Here is a 25239-nt window from a genome sequence, read left to right as displayed (position 1 = left end):
CCGCCCTGAGTTTCTTAGATGATGCGTGTCAAACACCCCCTTTCCCACTGATCCCCATCCCCCACTCCAGAGCATCGCAGCCTAAGCCCGGCTACGCTTCCCGTGGAGCTCAACGAGCGATTGGCCCAAAAGACATGTATCGCGGTCTCTTCGCCCGACGTCGCTGAGGTGGCCGCCGAGGAAGCTGACCACCAGTACTAGCCGCAGGCACTCAATCAGCAAGCTAGAGTATGCGGGTATGTCGTGGACGCCAACTACTACATCGAGGTCATCGACAGCGACAGCCTGATGCGGGCTATATCACAGGTTAAGTGGCCCACCCCCAACTCCTTGGGTTCAACCGCCGTCGATCTCATCCATGGCCCCGCCGTTGATGTCCTCTAGCTCCCTGTCAAGAATTTGCCATCCTACATCACCATCGAGCCCCTTTTGTCATTTCTGAAGGACACGTTCTGCGACGCTGGCTTGGGATCAACATCTTCCAAGTCAGACCTCATCGACGGCGACCACGAGGAGGGCACCCTCTCCGGCTCTTCCAAGGGGAAAGATCCCATCTGTTCTTCCAAGGGGAAAGATCCCGTCTGCGACATCAGGGAGGGCACCCTACAGCCATGCTCTTCCAAGGGAAAGGATCCCATCTGCGACAACATGGAGCGCATCAGGGGTCCATGGTCTTCCCACGGGGACGAGCCCATCTGTGACAAGTGAGGAAACCCATGATTTGTTTTGCATTGCCTCTTCACAGGGGGGGACCCATGATTTGTTTTGTCGAGTCCCTTTTGTAGTGTAGTGAGAATATGTCCAGTTTTAATTGCTATATTTGGTTGTTTGTAGTATGCCTTGTTTATTTTAGTTGTTCACAACGTGATGCTCTGTTATAGTTAGCATATGCCTCTTTTAAAGTTTTTTGATTGTTCGGTTGTTTTTAGTTAGCATATGTCCAGTTTCAAATGCTATCTTTGGTTGTTCGTAGTATGCCTTGTTTATTCTAGTTATCACAACGTGATGTTCTATATGTGTAATTATGAACTATGCAGTTCAATTTCATCAATACCAGTTTCAATAATATACTATGAATGGCTACATTTGGTTGCTGCATCTTTTAGTTAACACGCCTTTCCATTTTTATTTAACAATAACCAGTGTACTTAGACCGGCACAATACTGGTTTGAATGACTATGTTTGCTTGTTGTTAAATTTTAGGCATGTTGTAGTTAACACACCTTTCCACTTGTTTTGCTTTAGTAGCGTGCTTAAACCTGCACACTGAAGCTATCTTTTGGAGATTATTTTGTCTGTCATGGATATATTTTGTTGGTGTTTAGCCTATTGTGCTTAACATGCCTCTCGATGTACTTACATAGGACAATTTTGGGAATGACTGTTGTTGTCCATCGAGGTTAGTTTCATCCCATGGCTTATATATACTTACTGTTTAGGATATCGGTAACTGGTACCATATAGGTCGAGGGCTGATAAGGGACTAATTGGTGAATCGGACTTTTAACTAAATATATCTGTAACCCATTTATCGTTAGGTTAACTAGGGTCATATGTAATATATCTGAGGCTGCATAGCAACATGCACTGTACTTAATGTCTAAATATGCAATCCTAGACTACATAGCAACAAGGAAGAGTGTTACCTTAATGTTCTGATGATGTCTAGATATACGTAGAAGAAGAAGAAGAAGAAGAAGAAGAAGAAGAAGAAGAAGAAGAAGAAGAAGAACAACAACAACAACAACAACAACAACAACCCACCACCACCACCTCCAGTTGACAACTTATCCCGTTTTCTTAGGTTGAATCCGCCAGTGTTTTCCAGTAGCACCGAGTCAATTGTTGCTGATGACTAGCTATGCAGGATTGGAAGGGAGTTGACCACCACAGGTTGAACAGATGCTGAGAAGGTGCGCTTTGCTGCACATCAATTGGATGGACCTGCAGCCTCATGGTGGGAGAATTACACAGCCACTTTCCCTATAGCCAATGTCACTTGGGATCAATTTTAGCAAACATTATGCACTGCACATGTCTCAACATGAGCAATGAGCATGAAGAATCGTGAGTTTCGCAACTTACGCCAGGGAAATCGTACTATGGGGCAGTGCGTGGATGAGTTCAGCAAGTTAGCCCTCCACCCTGGGCGCGCCCTCCACCCCCCTGGGCGCGCCCTCCACCCTCATGGGCCCTCTATTGCTCCACCGACGTACTTCTTCCTCCTATATATATCCACGTACCCCCCAAACATCTAGGAGCACCATGAAAACCTAATTCCACCGCCGCAACCTTCTATACCCAAGAGATCCCATCTTGGGGCCTTTTTCGGAGCTCCACCGGAGGGGGCATTCATCACGGAGGGCCTCTACATCAACTCCATGGCCTCTCTGGTGATGTGTGAGTAGTTTACTTCAGACCTACGGGTCCATAGTTATTAGCTAGATGGCTTCTTCTCTCTCTTTGGATCTCAATACAAAGTTCTCCTCGATTCTCTTGGAGATCTATTCGATGTAATCTTCTTGTGCAGTGTGTTTGCCTAGATCCGACGAATTGTGGGTTTATGATCCAGATTATCTATGAACAATATTTGATTCTCCTCTGAATTCTTTTATGTATGATTGGTTTATCTTTGCAAGTCTCTTCGAATTATCAGTTTGGTTTGGCCTACTAGATTGATCTTTCTTGCAATGGGAGAAGTGCTTAGCTTTGGGTTCAATCTTGCGGTGCTCGATCCCAGTGACAGAAAGGGAACCGACACATATTGTATTGTTGCCATCGAGGATAAAAAGATGGGGTTTATATTATATTGCATGAGTTTATCCCTCTACATCACGTCATCTTCCTTAAAGCATTACTTTGTTCTTATGAACTTAATACTCTAGATGCATGCTGGATAGCGGTCGATGTGTGGAGTAATAGTAGTAGATGCAGAATCGTTTCGGTCTACTTGTCTCGGACGTGATGCCTATATACATGATCATACCTAGATATTCTCATAACTATGCTCGGTTCTATCAATTGCTCGACAGTAATTCGTTTACCCACCGTAATACTTATGCTCTTGAGAGAAGCCACTAGTGAAACCTATGGCCCCCGGGTCTATCTTCCATCATATTAATCTTCCAACACTTAGTTATTTCCTTTGCCGTTTATTTTACCTTGCATCTTTATTTCTCTTTATCATAAAAATACCAAAAATATTATCTTATCATATCTATCAGATCTCACTCTCGTAAGTGACCGTGAAGGACTTGACAACCCCTTTATCGCGTTGGTTGCAAGGTTCTTATTTGTTTGTGTAGGTGCGTGGGACTTGAGCGTGATCTCCTACTAGATTGATACCTTGGTTCTCAAAAACTGAGGGAAATACTTATGCTACTTTGTTGCATCACCCTTTCCTCTTCAAGGGAAAACCAACGCAGTGCTTAAGAGGTAGCAAGAAGGATTTCTGGCGCCGTTGCCGGGGAGATTCACGCCAAGTCAAGTCAAGATTTTACTCCCACATCGAGTCATTTCTGGTGCCATTACCAAGTAAAAATATACCAAGTACCCATCAGAAACTCTTATCCCTCGCATTACATTATTTGACATTTGCCTCTCGTTTTCCTCTCCCCCACTTCACCCTTGCCATTTTATTCGCCCTCTCTCTTCGTCCCCCTTCTCTTTCCCTATTTGCCTCTTTTTTCCCGTTTCTTGTTTGCTTGTGTGTTGGATTGCTTGCTTTTCACGATGGCTCAAGATAATACTAAATTGTGTGACTTTGCCAATACCAACAACAATGATTTTCTTAGCACTCCGATTGCTCCTCTTACCGATGCTGAATCTTGTGAAATTAATGCTGCTTTGTTGAATCTTGTCATGAAAGATCAATTCATTGGCCTTCCTAGTGAAGATGCCGCTACCCGTCTAAACAACTTTGATGATTTGTGTGATATGCAAAAGAAGAAAGATGTGGATAATGATATTGTTAAATTGAAGCTATTCCCGTTTTCTCTTAGAGATCGTGCTAAAGCTTGGTTTTCGTCTTTGCCTAAAAATAGTATTGATTCATGGAATAAGTGCAAAGATGCTTTTATCTCTAAGTATTTTCCTCCCGCTAAGATCATCTCTCTTAGAAAATATATTATGAATTTTATGCAACTTGATCATGAACATGTTGCACAATCTTGGGAGAGGATGAAATTAATGATACGTAATTGCCCTACACATGGTTTGAATCTTTTGGATGATTATACAAAACTTTTATGCCGGATTGAATTTTGCTTCTAGAAATCTTTTAGATTCGGCCGTGGGAGGAACTTTTATGGAAATCACTTTAGGAGAAGCTACTAAACTCCTAGATAATATTATGGTTAATTATTCTCGACGGCACACTGAAAGATCTACTAATAAAAATGTGCATGCAATTGAAGAGATTAATGTTTTGTGTGGAAAGATGGATGAACTTATGAAATTGTTTGCTAATAAGAGTGCTCCTACTGATCCTAATGCTATGCCTTTGTCTACTTTGATTGAGAATAATAATGAATCTATGGATGTGAATTTTGTTGGTAGGGACAATTTTGGTAATAACGCGTATAGAGGTAATTTTAATCCTAGGCCGTTTCCTAATAATTCCTCTAATAATTATGGTAATTCCTACAACAATTCCTATGGAAATTATAATAAGATGCCCTCTGATTTTGAATCTAATATTAAAGAATTTATTACTTCGCAAAAGAGTTTCAATGCTTTGATTGAAGAAAAATTGCTTAAGATTGATGAGTTGGCTAGGAACCTTGATAGAATTTCTCTTGATGTTGATTCTTTGAAACTTAGATTTATTCCACCTAAGCATGATATCAATGAGTCTCTCAAAGCCATGAGAATTTCCATTGATGAGTGCAAAGAAAGAACCGCTAGGATGCGTGCTAAGAAAGATTGCTTTGTGAAAGCGTGTTCTTCTAGTTTTCATGATAATAAAGATGAAGATCTAAAAGTTATTGATGTGTCCCCTATTAAATCTTTGTTTTGCAATATGAATCTTGATGATGATGGGACTGAAGATGAGCCACCTTTACCTATAAGGCGTTCCAAAAATTTGGAGTTTTTAGATCTTGATGCTAAAATTGTTTAAAGTGGGATTGAAGAGGTTAAAACTTTAAATATCAATGAACCCACTATTTTGGATTTCAAGGAATTTAATTATGATAATTGCTCTTTGATAGATTGTATTTCCTTGTTGCAATCCGTGCTAAATTCTCCTCATGCTTATAGTCAAAATAAAGCTTTTACTAAACATATCGTTGATGCTTTGATGCAATCTTATGAAGAAAAACTTGAGTTGGAAGTTTCTATCCCTAGAAAAATTTATGATGAGTGGGAACCTACAATAAAATTAAAATTAAAGATCATGAGTGCTATGCTTTGTGTGATTTGGGTGCTAGTGTTTCCACGATTCCAAAAACTTTGTGTGATTTGCTAGGTTTCCGTGATTTTGATGATTGTTCTTTAAACTGCACCTTGCGGATTCCACTATTAAGAAACCTATGGGAAGAATTAATGATGTTCTTATTGTTGCAAATAGGAACTATGTGCCCGTAGATTTCATTGTTCTTGATATAGATTGCAATCCTTCATGTCCTATTATTCTTGGTAGACCTTTCCTTAGAACGATTGGTGCAACTATTGATATGAAGGAAGGGAATATTAGATTCCAATTTCCATTAAGGAAAGGCATGGAACTCTTACCTAGAAAGAAAATTAAATTACCATATGAATCTATTATGAGAGCCACTTATGGATTGCCTACCAAAGATGGCAATACATAGATCTATCTTCGCTTTTATGCCTATCTAGGGAAGTTAAACGATAGCGCTTGTTGGGAGGCAACCTAATTTTATTTTTAATCCTTACTTTTTGCTCTTGTTTAGTAATAAATAATTTATCTAGCCTCTGTTTTGGTTGTATTTTTGTGTTTAATTAGTGTTTGTGCCAAGTAGAACCGTTGCGAAGACTTGGGGAAAGTCTTTTTGATCTTGCTGTAGAAAACAGAAACTTTAGCGCTCACAAGAATTGCTGCCATTTTTATTTGGAAGGTGAAATTTAGTTAATTATTTTTTCAGAGGAATAGATAAATTCCTCACGTCCATCAATTTATGTTAGAATTTTTGGTGTTCCAGAACTTGCGTTAGCTACAGATTACTACAGACTGTTTGGTTTTTGACAGATTCTGTTTTTCTTGTGTTGTTTGCTTATTTTGATGAATCTATGGCTAGTAAAAGAGTTTATAAACCATAGAGAAGTTGGAATACAGTAGGTTTAACACCAATATAAATAAAGAATGAGTTCATTACAGTCCCTTGAAGTGGTGTTTTGTTTTCTTTCGCTAACGGAGCTCACGAGATTTTCTATTTTGAGTTTTGTGATGTGAAGTTTTCAGGTTTTGGGTAAAGATTTGATGGATTATGGAACAAGGAGTGGAAAGAGACTAAGCTTGGGGATGTCCATGGTACCCCAAGGTAAAATTAAAGGACACCAAAAAGCCTAATCTTGGGGATGCCCCGGAAGGCATCCCCTCTTTCGTCTTCGTCTATCGGTAACTTTACTTGGAGCTATATTTTTATTCACCAGATGATATGTGTTTTGCTTGGATCGTCTTGTATGATTTGAGTCTTGCTTTTTAGTTTACCACAATCATCCTTTCTGTACACACCTTTTGAGAGAGACTCACATGAATTGAAAATTATTAGAATACTCTATGTCCTTCACTTATATATTTTGAGCTATATAGTTTTTGCTATAGTGCTTCACTTATATCTTTTAGAGCACGGTGGTGGATTTGTTTTATAGAAACTATTGTTCTCTCATGCTTCACTTATATAATTTTGAGAGTCCTTAAGAACAACATGGAAATTTTCTATAATATAAAAACTTTCATATAAGTGCATTGAATACTATGAGAAGTTTGATTCTTGATAATTGTTTTGAGATATGGAGATGGTGATAGTTGAGTAGTTGTGAATTTGAGAAATACTTGTGTTGAAGTTTGTGATTCACGTAGCATGCACGTATGGTGAACCCTTATGTGTTGAAGTTGGAGCATGATTTATTTATTGATTGTCTTCCTTATGAGTCGCGGTCGGGGACGAGCGATGGTCTTTTCCTACCAATCTATCCCGCTAGGAGCATGCGTGTAATACTTTGTTTCGATAACTAATAGATTTTTGCAATAAGTATGTGAGTTCTTTATGACTAATCTTGAGTCCATGGATTATACGCACTCTCACCCTTCCACCATTGCTAGCCTCTCTAGTATCGCACAACTTTCGCCGGTACCATAAACCCACCATATACCTTCCTCAAAACAGCCACCATACCTACCTATTATGGCATTTCCATAGCCATTCCGAGATATATTGCCATGCAACTTTCCACCGTTCCGTTATTATGACACGCTTCTTCATTGTCATATTGCTTGCATGATCATGTAGTTGACATCGTATTTATGGCAAAGCCGCCGTTCATAATTCTTCATACATGTCACTCATGCATCATTGCACATCCCGGTACACCGCCGGAGGCATTCACATAGAGTCATATTTTGTTCTAAGTATTGAGTTGTAATTCTTGAGTTGTAAGTAAATAAAGTGTGATGATCATCATTATTAGAGCATTGTCCCAAGTGAGGAAAGGATGATGGAGACTATGATTCCCCCACAAGTCGGGATGAGGCTCCGGACAAAAAATAAAATAAAAAGAGAAAAGAGGCCAAAAAGAAAAAGAAAAAGAAAGAAGGCCCAGATAAAAAAATGAGAGAAAAAGAGAGAAGGGGCAATGTTACTATCCTTTTTCCACACTTGTGATTTAAAGTAGCACCATGTTCTTCATATAGAGAGTCTCCTATGATATCACTTTCATATACTAGTGGGAATTTTTCATTATAGAACTTGGCTTGTATATTCCAGTGATGGGCTTCCTCAAAATGCCCTAGGTCTTTGTGAGCAAGCAAGTTGGATGCACACCCACTTAGTTTGTTTTGTTGAGCTTTCATATACGTATAGCTCTAGTGCATCCGTTGCATGGCAATCCCTACTCACTCACATTGATTTCTATTAATGGGCATCTCCATGGCCCGTTGATACGCCTAGTTGATGTGAGACTATCTTCTCCTTTTTGTCTTCTCCACAACCACCATTCTATTCCACCATAGTGCTATATCCATGGCTCATGCTCATATATTGCGTGAAGATTGAAAAAGTTTGAGAACATCAAAAGTATGAAACAATTGCTTGGCGTGTCATCGGGGTTGTGCACGATTTCAATATTTTGTGTGGTGAAGATACAGCATAGCCAGACTATATGATTTTGTAGGGATAACTTTCTTTGGCCATGTTATTTTGAGAAGACATGATTGCTTAGTTAGTATGCTTGAAGTATTATTATTTTTATCTCAATATTAAACTTTTATCTTGAACATTTCGGATCTGAACATTCATGCAACAATAAAGAAAAAATTACATTGATAAATATGTTAGAAAGCATTCCACATCAGAAATTCTTCTTTTATCATTTACCTACTCGAGGACGAGCGGGAATTAAGTTTGGGGATGCTTGATACGTCTCCAATGTATCTATAATTTTTGATTGCTCCATGCTATTATATTATCTATTTTGGATGTTAATGGGCTTTATTTTACACTTCTATATCATTTTTGGGACTAACCTACTAACCGGAGGCCCAGCCCAAATTGTTGTTTTTTGCCTATTTTAGGGTTTCGAAGAAAAGGAATATCAAACGGAGTCCAAACAGAATGAAACCTTTGGGAATGTGATTTTCTCAACAAACATGATCCAGGAGACTTGGAGTGGTCGTCAAGAAACAAGGGAGGAAGGCACGAGGCAGGGGGGCGCCTACCCCCCTAGGCGCACCCTCCACCCTCGTGGGCCCTCCGTTGCTCCACCGACGTACTTCTTCCTCCTATATATATATATCCACGTACCCCCAAACATCCAGGAGCGCCACAAAAACCTAATTCCACCACCACAACCTTCTGTACCCGAGAGATCCCATCTTGGGGCCTTTTCCGGAGCTCCGCCGGAGGGGGCATTGATCACGGAGGGCCTCTACATCAACTCAATGGCCTCTCCGGTGATGTCTGAGTAGTTTACTTCAGACCTACGGGTCCATAGTTATTAGCTAGATGGCTTCTTCTCTCTCTTTGGATCTCAATACAAAGTTCTCCTCGATTCTCTTGCACATCTATTCGATGTAATCTTCTTTTGTGGTGTGTTTGTCGAGATCCGATGAATTGTGGGTTTATGATCCAGATTATCTATGAACCATATTTTATTCTCCTCTGAATTCTTTTATATATGATTGGTTAATCTTTGCATGTCTCTTCGAATTATCAGTTTGGTTTGGCCTACTAGATTGATCTGTCTTGCAATGGGAGAAGTGCTTAGCTTTGGGTTCAATCTTGCGGTGCTCGATCCCAGTGACAGAAAGGGAACTGACATGTATTGTATTGTTGCCATCGAGGATAAAAAGATGGGGTTTATATCATATTGCATGAGTTTATCCCTCTACATCATGTCATCTTCCTTAAAGCATTACTCTGTTCTAATGAACTTAATACTCTAGATGCATGCTGGATAGTGGTCGATGTGTGGAGTAATAGTAGAAGATGCAGAATCGTTTCGGTCTACTTGTCTCGGACGTGATGCCTATATACATGATCATACCTAGATATTCTCATAACTATGCTCAATTCTATCAATTGCTCGACAGTAATTCATTTACCCACCGTAATACTTATGCTCTTGAGAGAAGCCACTAGTGAAACCTATGGGTCCCGGGTCTATCTTCCATCATATTAATCTTCCAACACTTAGTTATTTCCTTTGCCGTTTATTTTACCTTGCATCTTTATTTCTCTTTATCATAAAAATACTAAAAATATTATCTTATCATATATATCAGATCTCACTCTCGTAAGTGACCGTGAAGGGCTTCACAACCCCTTTATCGCATTGGTTGCGAGGTTCTCATTTGTTTGTGTAGGTGCGTGGGACTTGAGCGTGATCTCCTACTGGATTGATACCTTGGTTCTCAAAAACTGAGGGAAATACTTACACTACTTTGTTGCATCACCCTTTCCTCTTCAAGGGAAAACCAATGCAGTGCTCAAGACATAGCAGTACCATCAGATTCGACTTATGGACCCAACAAAATAAAAACCGCCTTCATCACCCCATTCGGGTGTTTTTGCTAAGTTACCATGCCTTTTGGTCTCAAAAATGCTGGCGCCACATTCATGCGCATGATTCAGAAGTGCTTACTCACTCAAATTAGTCGGAATGTGGAAGCATACATAGACGACATCGTGGTCAAGTCATGTAAAGGTTCCGAACTGCTGACTGACCTTGCTGAAACCTTTGTCAACTTGAGGAGATATGATGTAAAGCTTAATTCGTCAAAGTGCACATTCAGAGTCCCAGGTGGAAAGTTACTCGGATTCCTCATTTCCGAATGAGGGATCGATGCAAACCCAAAGAAAGTTGGTGCAATCCTTTGAATGAAACGCCCTGTGCGTGTGCATGACGTTCAGAAGTTTACTGGTTGTTTGGCCGCTCTGAGTCGATTCATTTCTCGTCTCGGTGAAAAGGCATTACCTCTTTACCGACTGATGTGAAGGAAATATGCCCTAGAGGCAATAATAAAGTTATTATTTATTTCCTTATATCATGATAAATGTTTATTATTTCATGCTAGAAATGTATTAACCGGAAACTTAATATATGTGTGAATACACAGACAAACAGAGTGTCACTAGTATGCCTCTACTTGACTAGCTCGTTGAATCAAAGATGGTTAAGTTTCCTAGGCATAGACATGAGTTGTCATTTGATTAACGGGATCACATCATTAGAGAATGATGTGATTGACTTGACTCATTCCGTTAGCTTAGCACGATGATCGTTTAGTTTGTTGCTACTGCTTTCTTCATGACTTATACATGTTCCTCTGACTATGAGATTATGCAACTCCCGAATACCGGAGGAACACTTTGTGTGCTACCAAACGTCACAATGTAACTGGGTGATTATAAAGGTGCTCTACCGATGTCTCCGATGGTACTTGTTGAGTTGGCATAGATCGAGATTAGGATTTGTCACTCCGATTGTCGGAGAGGTATCTCTGGGCCCTCTCGGTAATACACATCACTATAAGCCTTGCAAGCAATGTGACTAATGAGTTAGTTGCGGGATGATGCATTACGGAACGAGTAAAGAGACTTGTCGGTAACGAGATTGAACTAGGTATTAAGATACCGACGATCGAATCTCGGGCAAGTAACATACCGATGACAAAGGGAACAACGTATGTTGTTATGCGGTTTGACCGATAAAGATCTTCTTAGAATATGCAGGAACCAATATGAGCATCTAGGTTCCGCTATTGGCTATTGACCGGAGACATGTCTCGGTCATGTCTACATAGTTCTTGAACCCGTAGGGTCCGCACACTTAACGTTCGGTGATGGTTGGTATTATGAGTTTATGTGATTTTATGTACCGAAGGTTGTTCGGAGTCCCGGATGAGATCACGGACATGACGAGGAGTCTCGAAATGATTGAGCCATAAAGATCAATATATTTGAAGGCTATATTCGGACATTGGAAAGGTTCTGAGTGATCCGGGTATTTTTCGGAGTACTGGGGGAGTTACGGGAATACGGGAGTACATATCGGCCTTAGTGGGCTTTAAGGGAAAAAGAGGAGAAGCCACGAGGGCTGGTCGCGCGCCCCCATGGGCCTAGTCCGAATTTGACTATGGGAGGGGCTGCGTCCCCTCTTTCCTTCTTCTCCCCTTCTCCTTCCTTCCCCCTCCTAGTAGGACTAGGAAAGGAGGAATCCTACTCCTACTAGGAGGAGGATTCCTTCCGCCCCTTGGCGCGCCTAGAGAGGTCGGCCGGCCTCCCCTCCCTCCTTTATATATGTGGGGAGGGGGCACCCCATGGACACACAAGTTGATCAGTTGATCTTTTAGCCGTGTGCGGTGCCCCCTCCACCATAATCCACCTCGATCATAGCGGTGCTTAGGCGAAGCCCTGCGTCGGTAGCATCATCATCACCGTCATCATGCCATCGTGCTGACGGAACTCTCCCTCGAAGCTCTGTTGGATTGGAGTCCGTGGGTGATAGAGGCGAGGTGTCCCAATCTTTCGATGAGTTGATAACTATCGATTTGGTGGAGACGACTTTGACGATCCGACTACAAACGTGCACGATGTTGTGCCTTAGCAATCGTTAAACCAACTTCGAGAGGTTATTGACCATGCTGGAGCACGATCAACCTGACCACGAAGGTCTATTCCTGCAAGCAATCGAAGAACAAGCAAGAATATGATTAAGCAATCTGAATATTGCGAGTATGGATGAAGTATTGGTAAAAGTGGGGTTTCATAAGTGGTCTTGGTCTGGTCGTTGGACACAAACGAAGTACATGAAGTTGCAGCGATGGCTAACTTTTAACTAAATAAAACCCAAATCTAAACGATGCCTTAAGGGCTATATTTATAGGGAAAAGAGAGGGGATTTTGTCCACCCTTGGCAAGGTGGGACTAAAACACCTCCTAAGTCGTTTCCCCTACAATATGGACTCTAAAAATATATTACATGGGCATGGCGCAAAATAAAGGTGGCGCAACACCAATAATAAGCTATGTACGAAATTTATGAAAGGCCATCTTGTATATTTCATCAATCTTCTTGTATGTCATCATGGTGGCTTCAAAGTCCGGAAATCTCCACTTGAACCTTCGTTCTTGTTCTCTTTGCACGCATCTTCATCTCCGTGCTTGACCATGCTCCAATGTTCATCATTCTTGTCCGTGCTAGGCTCTTCAATTGCAAGTAACACAAATGTATCTAAGTTAGGCAACATCATATTCTCATGAACACTAGAAACATTACCAAGAAACAAAAGTACCTGATAATTTAATTGGCGTATCTGAGCTCTAGCAACTGTTCCAAGAGCTAAAACAATAGGGGATATGGGTGTAACTGTGGTAGCCATGTCCTCATCATCCTCCCCTTCTTGAAAACAAAGCCGTCCTCGGCGTTGCTTAATCTGAAATGTGGCTAACAAAAGAGACAAGGTGTACACGCTGTATATGTATATGTCATCCATTTTTACTGATCTCAGTTGTGGCACATGTGACACAGTTATACAAGAGCACCCTTCAAAAGTCGTGAAATATAAAGCCAATATATTATCACAAGAAGTCAAAGGCATGAAAATATTGCAACTCGGTTTGCACATATAAGTGAAGCTCTTATTCATATCAAAAGATTGACAATGCTTATCATTAAACCATCCCTACATTGATGAACCATCACCAAGATTAGAAGTCATATCAAAATGATTAAACATTGGCATAATTATTTTCAAACGTATTTGATCCAAATCTGATTTATTCCCTGATTCACTTGATTCTTTTGCATCGATAGTTAATTCAATGGGTTCACTTAAAATTGTTTGATCACATGGCAAAGTAAAATCATCAACATAGTCCTCTAAAATAGCTGGTGTGATCAAAGTAGTGGGTAGCTCATCGCATGGTTCATTTAAATTGACAAGGAATTCATCATACTCAGGTGGAGGTGGAAGATTTGTACCTTTGTCATTACCTCTTATGAGCAATAGAGATGATGTAGGCACTCTAGGTGGTGACACATCACATGGTGGAGGTGATGTAGTGCTCTCAACAGCGGATGTTGTTTTCATAGGAGACACAGTGGTGGAAGGAACAATCGTCGCAACTCTTGGGATTTGCACCTCCCGCTTGTTTGTCTTGTGGGCAACACGTCTTGTTATCTCCTGTTCAGCTTTGCAAGCAAGACGAAACAAACGGTCCATAGGATAACATGTTTCATGAATTAGTATCTCTTGAATGTCACGGTTTAAACCTCCCCAAAATATATCCATAAAATCTTCTTCACTTTCTTCTAAAGAGGAATGCAACAAGGTAGTTTGTAAATCATCATAATATTTCGTTACGGTGTCACTGCCTTGTTTTAAATGTTGCAACTTTTTCATCATGTCACGAGTATAATAAGCGGAGACAAATGTATGTCGAATGGCAAGTTTCAAATCATCCCAAGTAGTAGGTATATAATCAGGGTGTAACCGACAATATTCACTCCACCAAACTAAAGCATAACCGGTGAAAGAACCAACCACAATCTTAACTTTTTATGTTCATCAAAATTATGGGAAGCAAATATATTATTTAGGTCGAACTCCCATTCAATATATAAAGCGGGTCTAAAATGACCATTAAATGGTGGTATAGAAACATTAACCTGATCATGTGCATTTGGATGTTTGTGCACCTCTCATGACAGTTGTGATATTTGCATAGGTGGTGGACGGTCTCCCGCGATCGACAAAACCCATGAATTGACTCTGGATCCTTTCATGATTAGTAGAAACAAGAAACAAAATCCAAAAATAATGTCCCGATGAATGACTAAGAAGTGCTGGTAAAACACTCACAGTATAGCAAATCAAAGTCTTACAAGTTCTTACCATGCAACAGGAGGTGACCGGCAACCAGCGGTGTCAAATAACTTCAAGAGTTGGGTAAAGCAATTGCTAGGTGAGTGTATGTATGCATGGTGTAGAAATATGTGGAGCTGGGTTGGATTTATATGTGTGGAAAAAATGCTACAACCATGTTAATTAATGCAAGCTAAAAATTCATTCAAAGTGGTCAAGTGCTGGTCCTAGGCTAGACCGTGCTAGAGACGCGAGCCTAAGACACAAGTGAAATTCACATGTAGACTGACGATCCAACAAAACTTATAAGCGCCCACACAATAGCACTATTATATCTCCAAATAATTTGTATCGTGGCTGCTCTCTCTTTACTTTTTTTATTCCGCCAGTCGCTCTCTTTTTTTCAACTGTAGAAAAAACGGATGTGAGAAGCAAACCTGCCTTCACCAAAAGAAAAAGAAAACTGCACGCAGGAGTCCTTCAAAAACTATTACTAATCAGATCAGAGATTTTTTTTATCGAAACATGTATATGGCAACCGTGTGGCAGATTGCGAAACTGCCACACGCATCCAGCGCCGTCAGTTCCCTTTCGATCTCCTTCCTTTCCCGCACGACCTCCCGATTTCTTTCCTTTCCCGCATGACTCCCGATCTCCTTCCTTTCCTGCACGTCCTTCCCCACCGATCTCCCCTGATTTCCTTCCTAATTTTCGTAATCGTCAATTATGGCCCCACAGGCCTTCCTGATTTTTGGCAGAAATAATGCTTGGACTAGGATTTGATCTCTGGTTTGCAGGTAATCAACAAAGGGAGCTTACCACCTCACCTATGACACTCATTGTTGAACAAGCTAAGAGAAATACTGTTTTTGACATGTTTTTGCCTTTAATATGTTAGCACTGGAAAACTTTTTGTTTCAAGCATCGTGGTTGTGACGCCACCGATTTAATCGTACACTAATCATACACGCAAACGTGTACGATCAAGATCAGGGACTCACGGGAAGATATCACAACACAACTCTACAAATAAAATAAGTCACACAAGCATCATATTACAGGCCAGGGGCCTCGAGGGCTCGAATACAAGAGCTCGATCATAGACGAGTCAGCGGAAGCAACAATATCTGAGTACAGACATAAGTTAAACAAGTTTGCCTTAAGAAGGCTAGCACAAACTGGGATACAGATCGAAAGAGGCGCAGGCCTCCTGCCTGGGATCCTCCTAAACTACTCCTGGTCGTCGTCAGCGGGCAGCACGTAGTAGTAGGCACCTCCGATGTAGTAGGAGTCGTCGTCGACGGTGGCGTCTGGCTCCTGGGCTCCAACATCTGGTTGCGACAACCAGGTAGAAGGGCTAGAGGGAAAAGAAGGAGAAAGCAACCGTGAGTACTCATCCAAAGTACTCGCAAGCAAGGAGCTACACTACATATGTATGCATTGGTATCAAATGGAATAAGGCTATCATATATGGACTGAACTGCAGAAAGCCAGAATAAGAGGGGGATAGCTAATCCTGTCGAAGACTACGCTTCTGGCCACCTCCATCTTGCAACATGTAGAAGAGAGTAGACTGAAGTCCTCCAAGTAGCATCCTATAGCATAATCCTAACCGATGATCCTCCCCTCGTCGCCCTGTGAGAGAGCGATCACCGGTTGTATCTGGCACTTTGAAGGGTGTATTTTATTAAGTATCCGGTTCTAGTTGTCATAAGGTCAAGGTACAACTCCAAGTCGTCCTGTTACCGAATATCACGGCTATTCGAATAGATTAACTTCCCTGCAGGGGTGCACCACATACCCCAACACGCTCGATCCCATTTGGCCGGACACACTTTCCTGGGTCATGCCCGGCCTCAGAAGATCAAGACGTCGCAGCCCCACCTAGACCAACAGAGAGGTCAGCACGCCGGTCTAAACCTAAGCGCCCAGGGGTCTGGGCCCATCGCCCTTAGCACACCTGCACGTTGCGTGGGCGGCCGGAAGCAGACCTAGCCTAGTGGTGTTCCAGTCCAATCCAGCGCACGCCGCTCCGTTGCTGACGTCACGAAGGCTTCGGCTGATACCACGACGCCGGGATACCCATAACTACTCCCGCGTAGATGGTTAGTGCGTATAGACCAAACGGCCAGACTCAGATCAAATACCCAGATCTCGTTAAGCGTGTTAAGTATCCGCGAACGCCGACCAGGGCCAGGCCCATCTCTCTCCTAGGTGGTCTCAACCTGCCCTGTCGCTACGCCTCAAAGTAACAGTCGGGGGCCGTCGGGAACCCAGGTCCACCTCTACCGGGATGGAGCCACCTGCCCCTTCAGCCCCCAACTCCGAACAGTATCACAGGTAAGGTAATTGTGCAAAGTATATTGTATGCCCGTGATCACCTCCCGAAGTGATCACGGCCCAGTAGTATAGCATGGCAGATGGACAAGAGTGTAGGGCCACTGATGGAACACTAGCATCCTATACTAAGCAGTAGGATAGCAGGTAATGGTAACAACAGTAGTAGCAAGGACAGGCTATGCATCAGGATAGGAATAACGGAAAGCAGTAACATGCTACACTACTCTAATGCAAGCAGTATAGAGGAGAGTAGGCGATATCTGGTGATCAAAAGGGGAGGGGGCTTGCCTGGTTGCTCTGGCAAGAGAGAGGGGTCGTCAACTCCGTAGTCGTACTGGGTAGCAGCGGCGTCGGTCTCGGTGTCTAGCGGAAGAAGAGGGGGGAGAAACAATAAATACAATGCAAACAGATGCATAATGATGCATGACAAAGCAAAGCGTGGTGCTAGGTGTGCCCTAACGCGGTATGAGGTGATACCAGTGAAGGGGGGAAACATCCGGGAAAGTATCCCTGGTGTTTCGCGTTTTCGGGCAGAGGAGCCTGAGGGGGAAAGTTGCGAGTTGGATAGGTTAGGGATGCGTGGCGGACGAACGGGCTGCGTATCCGGGTTCGTCTCGTCGTTCTGAGCAACTTTCATGTACAAAGTATTTTCATCCGGGTTACGGTTTATTTTATATTAATTTTAAAAGCTTTAAATCATTTTTTAGGATTTATTTAATTACTTAATTCTAACATTATCCAGAATAGTACATGCTGATGTCATCATGACATCAGCATGATGTCAGCAGTCAACAGAGGTGTTGACTGGGTCACTGACGTGTGGGTCCCACATGTCATAGGTATAATAACCAAATTAACCTATTAATCTGTTTAATTAGTTAACTAGGTACCTAATGTTTAATTAGTTTAATTAAACAGGATTAATTAAGTTAATTAATTTAGTTAATTAATTAATTAACATTTTTATTTACTTATTACTAATTTATTTATTTTTAATTAATTATATTTTTTTTATAAATCGTTTTCGTTCTGGGTCTAGGCCCACCTGTCATTGGCACATGGGGCGTGGGCCTAGCTCTCATAGGCCCAGCGGCCTTAACGGGCGCTGGGTAGACGGGTTCCAGGCGCTGAGGCTGACGCCCATCCCGTTTGGGCGCGGTTGGGGAGCGGCGGCCACGATGGGGCGGACGGGGCTCCGGCGAGCCACCGAAGAGGCGGCGACTGGCACTGGGGTGAAGGGCAACGGCCCTGTGGGCACCGACGGTCGCGGCCGCAGCCGGAGCAGGGCGGCGCGGGTAGCGGAGAGGGCCGTCGCGGCAGATGGCACACGGCAGCGGAGCAGCAGTAGCTGCAGGCAGTGGTGGCGAGGCGAGTTGCAGGGCGAGGGCGAGGCCAAGGCGGACAAGGCGCAGGAGGGGGAGAGGCGACAGCACGTCGCACGGGGAAGGAGCAGCAGGGGCGGGGAGCGCCGTGGAACGACACGCTGTGGGCGCCGGTCACGGACGCAGAGCGCGGTGGCTGCGCGGGGGCGCGGTCGGAGCCGCGCCGGAGCAGCAACGAGCAGGGGGGGAGGCGCACGAGGCTCGCGACAAGGAGGCCAGCGGAGCACGCGGGACGGCGCGTGCGGGGTAAGGCAGCAACGGCGCAGCGGGCGGGGGGCGAGGCGCGGCCCCGAGCGGCGTGCATGGCGATGCAGTGCGGGGTGGGGCATAGGAGAAGGAGGGAGGGCCTCACGGTGGGGAGTAGGGACCATGGCAGTGGGCTCGGCGGAGGTCAGGGGAAGTCCGACGAGGGAGATCCGGCGACGGGCGGTGTTAGTCCAGCGACGACGGGGTCCCGAGCTCATGCTCGTGGTCGAAGAGGAGGTAGCAGACGATGGCGCCGCGGGCAGAGAGGAAGGAGGCCGAGAGGAGCCGGCGAAGACGAGGCGTGGTCGAGGCGGCGAAGGGGCTCCCGCGTCGAGCGGCATCCCAGGCGGCGAGGTCGAGGTCCAGTGGCGGGGCGGCGTGCGCGGTCGGGCCACGATCCGATCTGGATCGTGGGGGGGAAGGGGAAAGCGAGGAGGGGAGTGGGCGTCGTGGGGTGGCGGCGGGTGAGGGAGACGAGGGGAGAGGTGGGGATTGTGCGGGGGGAGTGGGGTGGCCGGGCTAGGGTTCGGTCGCCCCAGGGGGTGTTGTAGGTGCCAGCTGGGCCGGCCTGGTTGGCCCGATGGCCAACTGGGCCGAGGCCTAGTGGGGGGTCCTTCTTTTGTATATTCTTTTCTGTTTTTATTTTATTTTACTTTTCTGTTTTCTATTATAGTTTTTAATAGTTTTCAGTTTTGTAAATTTATAAGACCAGTACCTAAATGGAGGTTGTAAATTAGCCCCCTTCCATAATATATTTTGGTATTTTTAAAATATTTAGTTCGCATTTTTATAAATTTCAAAAGGGCATTTATAATAGGTTTAGTTGTTGTTTTAATTATTTTAGTGCATTGGAATAATTTATAGAAGTTTGGTTTCTTCACCATAATTACCTACACATTATTTGGCACAACCCGAACATTTTAGTTTCAATATTTGAAAAGTTTTATTGTTTGCTTGATTTTGAATTTGAATCGGTTTTGAACCATCGCTAGATCGACAATAGTAACCGTGATGACGTGGCATCATTAGCAGGGAATTACTGTAGCTTAATTATCCGGGCGTCACAATTCTCCTCCACTATAAGAAATCTCGTCCCGAGATTTAAGAGGGGAGTAAGTGGGAATGTTCCGGTTATTATATTTCGATGGATCTTCTCGAAGATGTTAATCCCTTTTGTTGATGTCTTCAATTCTTTATTCCAATGCATCATGATAAACTTGTCATCATTTCTTCGGGAACTCCATCGTACTTAAGAAAGGATAAGGGGCAGCTCAGCTATGACAGAATGCCTTTGAGGGAAACAATCTGGGGGTTAACCCATGAATGAGCATAAGACTACCTCTCGAGTTGAACATATAAAATACATCAAGAGTATTGTACGAAGGTACAATGAGAGGGTCCAAGCGGATAGATAGTTGCTCAAGGTCTGAACCATAGTGAGAAAGGGTTCAGAGCAGCGAGAGTAAGTATTGCGTCTGATACCAGAATGGAGCACTAGGGAGGTGGCTCACGAATTACCTACGAAACCAAGAGCAAGGGATAACTTTGTTAACAAGGTGTACAGGAGAGTCAGGTTTCGACCATATGGAACTATGGGTTATGGGCCCACCATGCGGTTAAAAGTAGGAAGGTTGGTGACATTTTGCACGATCATGTAAGCAAGGCATGTCAGGGGATAGTCTATTGGTCATGTCGGCAACAACGTCGGGACCAAGGGCGAGGGACGAAGAGAACCATTTTTCCTGCTCGTGGATCGAGGCGGACCAATAGGCAAAGTTCTCATTCATCGGTGGCTACCGAAGTGTCATCAACAATAGCAACAGGGTCTTACTGACAGAGTGGTACAACGAGGTGTTTACATAAGCAGGGAAATATTACTGCTTATATAATATAGATCACAAGGAGGTTTAAACAAACCCATGGAAAGGAAAAGAAATTATCAGGTTTAACCAGAACAATGGAAAGGAAAATGTGTATACAGACATATTTCAAGGGTATATCCTTCCCAAGGACAAACAGAGCATAATATCCATGACATGATATAATGTAGAAAACTCTTTGAAATATGTTCCAACCATCATATCTGACCGAGATCCAGTTCTGATTGGCGCCAGGATATCGCAGACTCGGGATGCCTGAGAAGAGAGGTGCAACACAAATTGTCGAGATGACATTGTCAGATTCTCGGGAATTGAACTATGGGAGCGAGTTCCGACACAAGAGTTCATCAGTAAACCAAGGAGAGGATGAGGAGGTGGCTGATAGGCTCAGCAAAAATCATCGAGATTTCCAAAGGATTGATTTCCACAATTATGTGAACAAGGAAATATCATTTGTCGGATCAAATGATATAATGATGTATGCTCGAGGGAAGCATACACAACTGAACAATGATAGAAGGGTGCACCCAGGAATCTAGACTAGGTAGCACGATCAATGTTCGAATGATAATTCAATAAGCAATAGACTTAGAATGAAACTGTAGACCAATAACCTCAAAGCAATAGGGTTGCTAGAAGTTTAGCATTTACACATCACAGACCATTTGTCGGTATTCCGGTTAGAATTAACACAGAGACCAAGAAATGAACACAAAAGGCGAGAGATATTACTATATCAAGAATTCTCAAGAGGTGGTAAAATTACCACGACATTCTTGACATAAAAGGTGGTAATATTCCAAGGTAAAGAAGAACAAATGCTGGGTAGCAAGGATCTCAAGGTATAACTCAAAACACGAACAAGTTTGTGTTGAACGGAAGGCAATAAAGTGGTCAAAGATAACACAAATCAGCGGAGGCAAGGATAGTATTTCTCATCATGAACTCAATTGATATCCTGGAAGAGCTCATAAGGTCGATGATGATCACGACACATTTGTCGAGAGATTTCATGAAGATGTAATCAATCAGCGATGACATCAGGTCAAAGGAATGATGAAGCGGAAGGTTATTGGAACCATGGGTAGGACACAAACTTGAAATCAAGCTTGTTGTTTGAGGTGAAACGATAAGACAAGGAAGATCGATGTAAGCTTAGCCCATCGTCGAAATTGTGCTCCGGAAAGAAGGACCAGGTAGCACAGTTAAAATTTGGCACGATAATGACATAGCCGAGTAGGCTCGGAATGACGTGATCGAGTTCCGACTCGTAAGTAATGAAGGTTACCAAGAGTTGTTGAATCGTAGTGCGGACTCAATTCAGTTGTTGGTGTCCTTGAGGGGTTCTAACAACTGAGAACCCGTTGGAGAAATGGAATCGGCAAGAATATTAGTTGATGAAGAACTCATAAGAAGTTATGTATCCCGTGGTATCCTCGAGATACCAGGGGGTAATACTTGATGACAGATCAAAGTATAAGTTGGATCGGGGTATTGCTTTACAGAAGACAAGCGCTTAAACTTGCACGCGAAATGGTATTTAAAGGAGAACATGGTCGGAACCATGATTGCAAAAGGCCAGATCCTGGATATAAGATGAACTTATACCAAAGGAATAGTTTAATTTAAGAGAAGCTTTAATGATAAGATCTACATCGTGTCCATGGGCATGAACACAAAGTTCAAGGTCGACTCCCACTTCTCCAATGCATAACCTTTCATTCACTTCTCACTTTCGAAGAAGTTGTAGTGTTGAGATTTTATCTGGCAAAATACTAGAAGTGTATGACTCGTGAAAAGTTTTGAGTTCACACAGTTTAGAGAAGGCATATGTTCAACCCATAGGGGCTTCTTTGAAACATATACCACAAGCTTCAAGAGTAAATATCACAAGCTCGAAAGTAGAGCAAGGTTGAGAAAGTAGATGATACAATTTACCAAAGGCATTATGTATCCGAGGGAAGGCTCACAAGGTTATTGAATATGAAGGACGGTGTCGGATAAAGTCCATTAAAGGACTTGCCGGTCCATAACAGAGCTGACGTGAGCATTGGTACTCAACCAGAGGAAGAAAGAATGCAAATGCATCGTTTTACAGAACATCTGAATAATTCAACATTTAAATAACAAAGGAATTATGATTTTCAAATCAAGGGATCAGGAGCAAACGCTCTGATCAAGGACAGACAAGTTGAATAGACTTAGGGGTACAATCGATGGCAATCTAATTGGCCGAGGACCAGCTCACGTTTTAAATGACATCTGAGCCGGAAGGATGAATTCTATGATCCGAGTGAGGATTGCGAGCTTCGCAACATATTGAGTCAATGGACTCAAAATGATATTGACAGGGTTGCCAATAAGATTACTATACTTATGGGATTAACCATAATGCAAGCAAGCAAGAATTTCAGGAGCAATAGCTTGCTCAGGATTTTCGGAAGACCGAATGGTATTTCGAAGAATTTTGTGAACTGCATGAATATCTGGGGATGAGCGGATACTCGATAAATGCGAGTAATTATCCGTAGTGGTATGCATGTGGCAAAGAACTGCAAGGCAGTAGGCACAAAGTATTCTCGGGGTATCTTATAATAACAAGATCGACTGGGAATAAAAGTAAGCACGACAGGTGTAAGTATTTATCCATAGGGATATTTCGGTGGAAGGGAATTGCAAAAGCAACGACACAAGGTCTCGAGAGAATATCAGAGAGTATCTTCGATATCTTCTGGTGCAGCCGGCGATCATCTGGACTGAAGGGGCTCTCCGGGAGAAAGTAATTTTGAGAACCTAAAGTTAGATTTTAGTAAAAACCTTTTAACCCGAATAGAAGAGAGTTCAGAATCCCGGAGTAAAGATCGAGGAGTAAAAGATCGTAATACCACCCAATGGCAACGTGGGCCCATGGGCCGCACAGCCATGTTAGAAAAACAGTTTTCATCGACTAGACTCAACTTCGGCCAAGGAGTTGGAAAGGGGATTCCTACAGGCAGTCGGCTCTGATACCAACTTGTGACACCCCCGATTTAATCGTACACTAATCATACACGCAAACGTGTACGATCAAGATCAGGGACTCACGGGAAGATATCACAACACAACTCTACAAATAAAATAAGTCATACAAGCATCATATTACAAGCCAGGGGCCTCGAGGGCTCGAACACAAGAGCTCGATCATAGACGAGTCAGCGGAAGCAACAATATCTGAGTACAGACATAAGTTAAACAAGTTTGCCTTAAGAAGGCTAGCACAAACTGGGATACAGATCGAAAGAGGCGCAGGCCTCCTGCCTGGGATCCTCCTAAACTACTCCTGGTCGTCGTCAGCGGGCAGCACGTAGTAGTAGGCACCTCCGATGTAGTAGGAGTCGTCGTCGACGGTGGCGTCTGGCTCCTGGGCTCCAACATCTAGTTGCGACAACCAGGTAGAAGGGATAGAGGGAAAAGAAGGAGAAAGCAACCGTGAGTACTCATCCAAAGTACTCGCAAGCAAGGAGTTACACTACATATGTATGCATTGGTATCAAATGGAATAAGGCTATCATATGTGGACTGAACTGCAGAAAGCCAGAATAAGAGGGGGATAGCTAATCCTGTCGAAGACTACGCTTCTGGCCACCTCCATCTTGCAACATGTAGAAGAGAGTAGACTGAAGTCCTCCAAGTAGCATCGTATAGCATAATCCTAACCGATGATCCTCCCCTCGTCGCCCTGTGAGAGAGCGATCACCGAAGGGTGTATTTTATTAAGTATCCGGTTCTAGTTGTCATAAGGTCAAGGTACAACTCCAAGTCGTCCTGTTACCGAAGATCACGACTATTCGAATAGATTAACTTCCCTGCAGGGGTGCACCACATAACCCAACACGCTCGATCCCATTTGGCCGGACACACTTTCCTGGGTCATGCCCGGCCTCGGAAGATCAACACGTCGCAGCCCCACCTAGACCAACAGAGAGGTCAGCACGCCGGTCTAAACCTAAGCGCCCAGGGGTCTGGGCCCATCGCCCTTAGCACACCTGCACGTTGCGTGGGCGGCCGGAAGCAGACCTAGCCTAGTAGGCGTTCCAGTCCAATCCAGCGCGCGCCGCTCCGTTGCTGACGTCACGAAGGCTTCGGCTGATACCACGACGTCGAGTGCCCATAACTGTCCCCGCGTAGATGGTTAGTGCGTATAGGCCAGTAGCCAGACTCAGATCAAATACCAAGATCTCGTTAAACATGTTAAGTATCTACGAACGCCGACCAGGGCCAGGCCCACCTCTCTCCTAGGTGGTCTCAACCTGCCCTGTCGCTCCGCCTCAAAGTAACAGTCGGGGGCCGTCGGGAACCCAGGCCCACCTCTACTGGGATGGAGCCACCTGCCCCTTCAGCCCCCATCTCCGAATCAGTATCACAGGTAATGTAACTATGTAAAGTATATTGTATATGCCCGTGATCACCTCCCGAAGTGATCACGGCCCAGTAGTATAGCATGGCAGACGGACAAGAGTGTAGGGCCACTGATGGAACACTAGCATCCTATACTAAGCAGTAGGATAGCAGGTAATGGTAACAACAGTAGTAGCAAGGACAGGCTATGCATCAGGATAGGAATAACGGAAAGCAGTAACATGCTACACTACTCTAATGCAAGCAGTATAGAGGAGAGTAGGCGATATATGGTGATCAAAGGGGGGGGGGCTTGCCTGGTTGCTCTGGCAAGAGAGAGGGGTCGTCGACTCTGTAGTCGTACTGGGTAGCAGCGGCGTCGGTCTCGGTGTCTAGCGGAAGAAGAGGGGGGAGAAACAATAAATACAATGCAAACAGATGCATAACGATGCATGACAAAGCAAA

This window comes from Triticum aestivum, chromosome 5A (assembly GCF_018294505.1).
Source record: "Triticum aestivum cultivar Chinese Spring chromosome 5A, IWGSC CS RefSeq v2.1, whole genome shotgun sequence".
Lineage (NCBI taxonomy): Eukaryota > Viridiplantae > Streptophyta > Magnoliopsida > Poales > Poaceae > Triticum > Triticum aestivum.
The sequence above is the reverse complement of the archived record's forward strand: the minus strand, read 5'-3'. Positions refer to the sequence as shown.